At 34.4% G+C, this 5376-nt stretch overlaps 1 long non-coding RNA gene across 1 annotated transcript; it reads left to right on the top strand.

Annotated features, from left to right (window-relative positions):
• The first annotated feature begins 581 nt into the window (after positions 1 to 581).
• LOC136820954 (uncharacterized) lies at positions 582 to 5061 on the top strand. Its single transcript, XR_010848665.1, has 2 exons — positions 582 to 830; positions 3407 to 5061. It is a non-coding gene; the product is annotated as an uncharacterized lncRNA (long non-coding RNA).
• The last annotated feature ends 315 nt before the right edge of the window (positions 5062 to 5376 follow it).

Below are 5376 nucleotides of genomic sequence, written 5' to 3'. Positions count from 1 at the left end.
TTGGTGAGTGGAAATTTCAAAATTCTATTATTAGAGCCCAAAAATCCATCCCAGGTCCTCAATTATGTTTTTCTCCAGGGGAATACCGTTTAATACAGTTCTCCTATGAGGATCACATTTCAGGATATTTTTTTCACTGGGGAAGTCGTCCCCAGAGAGATTTTTCTTCTTAGAAGTACAGTATGGCTGAAATTTTTAGAATATTCCCATCTTTTTATTGTTTATCTGTTTCAGATCAGTAAAATAAAGATAAAAATTGTTAAATTGAATTATTTTTAATAATCTTTAGATCTTGATGTTATTTTTCACGCGTCTAAAATTATTTTCATTTTCAAATTACAAGATTAAAATATAATGTGAGTCTTAGTTGCAAGAAATCAACTACAGTGCCGAGAAAAAATAATCTTTCTTTATCTAATTATTGAGTTCATATTAATGAAAATAGGGGATTTTTTGCTTGAAGAGTATTATTTTAAGGTTCTAAAACCTTCATGGGAGATTTTTATATATTTTTTATTGCATTTGATTAATCAGCTTTGGGTTCTCTTTTTTCTTCGTTTCTTTTAATTTCTTTTAGCTATATAAATTACGAAAAGATAATGAAAAATGAACCCTACGCACAGAGGGGTAAAAACTTTTGGTACCCAAGTGCCTGGACTAGTAACATAACCGTATAAACCTCACAAAAACCACTGGAATTTATTATCACATACTATCAAAGACGTCTGATGAGATATTGTATACAAGCGGATTTTGGAAGCAGTAAAACCCCAGTAAAACAGTTTGAAAAAGAAATTTAAGAAATTAAATTTGCACATTGCTTGGTTAAGGTAAGAAATGCATTATTTGCTTGTTTTTTTTATATTTAGACGCTTATTATATACCCCTTTAACACCCCTTAAGATTTTTCCAGCCAGTGAGGGTAACGGACCCAAACTCGATTGGAATTTGGATGATCGTTTTCGAACCAGAAAACTCAGCGGATACGGAAAAATAGCACACTATTTTGAAGTAAGGATTAGCTTTATTCGATTATTCAGCAGGGATAAAAATTAGAGTATAATGGGGACGATGTTTAGGCAAATTTTTCCAGTGGGAAAGGGTGCCAATGGGTCTGTGTGAAGGTGTGTTTTTATTGACTCTTTCAACTTTTACCCCTTGATTTGCTAACGCTCTTATTGATGTTTTTGTATTCTACTGTGCAGACATTTTGCTTTGACATTCTGGTTTATAAAGCTGATCTAATATACTATAATGTATAAGAATTTTTTTCTAATTACCGTGCTTTGGAGTGTGGGTCTTTAAAGCACGGTGATTAGATAAAAAACGTTATATAATGCCCCGAATGCCGTGATTAATTATTCAGATCACCTTTACTACCCTGTCATTATGACGTAATAAATTAGCTCCTATTTAAAATTTCTCATTTGTTAAAAGTTTTACTGTCTGATTACCTGAATTTAGACTGTTGACATGACAAAGTTGTTTTTTATTCTAAAAAACAGCTGATTTATATCCTGTGCCTAGTGTTTCTCCTTCTTTTCAACACGGTATATCATTGTATATATTACAGCTTCAAACAGCGAGCTACTTGTGCTTTATTTCACCATACTCTGTGAAGGAACTAGCTGGATGTTTTAAAGCATATCATATGGAAAATTATAATAGAAAGTTTTGTTGATTTTTGGTGAAGCTAGCTCAATGAAAAGGGATTATATCTAACATCTTTTGTGTGAGAGTTAATTCCTTGAAAGATTTGTATCGAAATGGTTTCAATCTAAGATTTTCGGTGCGGTGTCAAAGTCTTTCATAGTTAGAATGATTGTATTAAAAGGAATTTTCTAAATTTTGCATTAGATTAAGTAAGTACACGTTTTTTTATGAGAGCATCCAGAATTTTTAAAGTCTTCGGATGTTTTAAGCCTTAAAATGTTCTTGACTTGTTCTTAACATTTTAGTCAGTGAAGCCTTATGTTCTTATATAGTTCGTTCTAATAAAAAAAAGTGCATGGTTATGTTTAATTTGATGGCGAAATTTACTTTATCTGTTATGTTGAGATCCGGGGGACACTCGATTTCGATTTGGATTTCGACTCGGTATGTGCTGCGCAAAATCTTCTTTTTAAAATTGTACCCTTATAGTACAGTTCAATATGGCTGAAAATATACCCTTTCAGTGCATCTTTCATTTACCCAACCCTTATAACCCAGCACTATATTTTTAGGCCAGATCATATGAGTGCCCCCCCCCCGGATTGAGATTAACATTATGGAATTTTGAAACTTTTGCTTAGCTTTCTTAGAGACTCTAAAACATCCGGGACATACAGAAAGTCGCAATTAAGTGGAGGGCGCACGGGATATTGGCCTTTTTTTAGATCGGTAAGTAAATCAGTATTAAGGGAAAAGTTTGATCGGTAATCGGTAATTGAGCAAAAATTTGATCGGTATGTCGGTATTACGAATCCCGTACGCGCCCCCAATTAAGGATCATAGGTAGAATATCTGCATTTTCGACGTTCATAATAATAATAACAATAATAATATTTTAAGTGGCTGGCCATAGAATAATGAATCAGCTTTTAGGCAGCTGAGCCATTGTCTCCCCCAGGGGACACTTGTATAACATAACAGAACAACATGGTCATGCCTTATCGTTAGGCATGAAATGTACGTTGTGTGTACGTTGTGTACCATATTAATCAGGGTAAAAGAAGATATAAAACTGTAATTAAAATGTAATTGAACCAGATTGAACTATAATTAAACAAAGATTAATTAGTATGGGGAAGTCAAATGAATATTTTCAGGGTTGCAACATTTTCGAAAATAATGTAATTAGCGGGTTACGTATACTGTCGCAGAGTAACAATTTGATGGTATAGCTAGGATGGATACTATAAGCGTGTGGCTACATGTATGGTTTTACTTCGGTTTGCCGAAGTGAACTACTTAGGGTGTGAGCAGAAACTTTCCCGATTTTCGTGAATTTTAGTCTTTTTCGCGAAAATAAATGTCTTTGAAATTCTTAAAAGGGCCATTCGCGAAAGTTTTAGACTAGTAAACCACATCGATGTATTTCGCTGCAGATTAATCTATTTTTTTATATGTTCACTGAATACAATGTCTTTCCAATCCACTCTCCCGCGGCAATTTCTATTTTTTATAAGAACTCTTTATTATAAGCACCATTCCCGCGTTCCTAGGCTAGTCCTAGGCTAGGCTAGTCCAAAACCATCTCAAGTAGATTTCTTTAGTTTGGAATAATATAATTTCTATACCCATTTGGGATTTCGATAGAAATTTTTATCCAAATTAAGGGAAAAAAGTTCCAACGGGGCTGTGAGACAGAATTAATGAAATTGTTGAACTATCAGAAGAGCAATCTTTTTTTTTAATCTTTCAGCATCGAATCATTCATTTCGGAGAAGAAAAAAATAAAGAGGATTATACACCAACGATGCCAACCATTTGTGATTGTATCAATTCATTTATCAAAGAATGTGTCCAATTTGTACAAAAACATTTCCGTCCAAAAACAAAAGAAGATAGTAAAAGCACACAAAGTCCTGCCAAGAAACGTGTCTGGTTTGCGCCCACGTTAACGGCGGAATTTCATACTCGTGGGCGGGAGACACCATCGTGTGTCATCACATGTAAAACTGAGCATTCTCCGAACCCTAGATCCAGATGGAGCATTACCGAACGCAATGCATTTTGGGATATTATCCAAGATCATCTACGTAAGCTACTTGAAGACATTGACGAAAATTTTGAAATCAATCTCCATTCAATCTGTTGTGAAGATGATATTGACTTTACTGTCTTGGACCCAACTTCAATCCAAGATTATGAAATCTGTCGAGTTCTGATTGGCTGTGAACTTTGGAAAGGACATTATGTATGTGCAGTAAAAATGTATAGGCTGGTAACAACTTTCTTTGAGATTCTACTGAATCAGAACCAAGGAAAAGACACTGTAGGGGATAATGACATTGAACTTGGCTTGTACGGACTGAAAGACATATTCTTGACGACTTGCTAGAAGAATTGTTTACGTCTTTATCTCGAACAAGGGTCTATCCTACCATAAAGCTTACTGTAGATTGATTTCACATTGGATATAGATGATCAAGAGAGATTTATGTATTATCAATTATTTACAATAGACTTTCTGAAATCCACTCGTTATCTCTCTCTCAGTGCTACTTACACGTTTTTTTATAATAACAAACTATAATCATATAACGTTATAATAGTATTGTACTACTTTCCTCAGTACAAGTCATGAGCCTATTGCTGAATTTCTCGTGGCAGGCGTGGCAACTGTGGTTGAGCGTTTAAAATTGATTTCACAGCGATTGCGTACGGCTACATTTCTCGTGGCAAGCGTGGCAATCATTGTTGTATGGGCTTTGCAGACTATAAAACACTCGATTTTTCTTACGAAAATGGAAAAAAATCCTCAAAAAGTGGTGAAATAAGAATATGTTAAGAACATTTTTAGGCTTAAAGCTCAAAAAGTTAAGAACATCCGAAAGCTTCAAAAAATTTGGATATTCTTAGAAAAAAAAGTATTTGCTGTCCGAACGTTATCCTAAAGCAGCTTATTGCATTTAAAATTTGTAAAAAATATATAATTCAAATTCTTTACAAGGCTGTCTAAGCGTCAAGTTTTATGGAACGATAACCACGTGGTTTGAAGTGCCGCAAACCAGGATACCAGTTCCTTCCCTATCGTCCGTTTAGTTTTAAAAAGCCAAGCCAGCTGTCCGTTGAAAACAATCGAAAGACTGTTTAAAAGTCATACATTACTGGGCTGATCCACGTAAAAAATTGTATGTAACTGTTTGAAGTTTAGCACTTTAAGAGGCTATTGTACTAAAGGTTTGATTCGATTTGACTCGATTTAACGTTTTAACACACCCATGTATTATATTGTAAATATTTTATCGTTAGTGTTGTACATAGAACTACCCTCTGTCTCATTTGACATTTAAAGTGGAAATACTTTTTGTTCGGGTATAAAGTTTATAATACAGTCGACGTTCTACTATTCGATACGCTCTGTTATTCGATAATATTGTAAGTCTCCGTCAACAAGAAAGTCTCATAAATTGCGCTCTACTTTGATACGCTCCCTTATTCGATGAAAATCCAATTCCCCTTGAAAATCGAATTAGAGAGAGTCAATTGTATGTCTAGTGATTTCGCCACAATAGAAAAGGGGCATTTAGAATCTTTACTTCAGATAATTTGCGAAAAGGAATGACGTGTCCCCTTTTCACAGACACGGTAGAATTTTTTCAGTCAGTGGGGATAAAAATAACGGACATAAACTCGATGGGGATTGATATTCCCATATTTTTTATAACA

This window comes from Clytia hemisphaerica, unplaced genomic scaffold (assembly GCF_902728285.1).
Source record: "Clytia hemisphaerica strain Z4C2 unplaced genomic scaffold, Clytia hemisphaerica genome assembly, whole genome shotgun sequence".
Classification (NCBI taxonomy): Eukaryota; Metazoa; Cnidaria; class Hydrozoa; order Leptothecata; family Clytiidae; genus Clytia; species Clytia hemisphaerica.
This window is presented reverse-complemented; position numbering and strand designations above follow the sequence as displayed.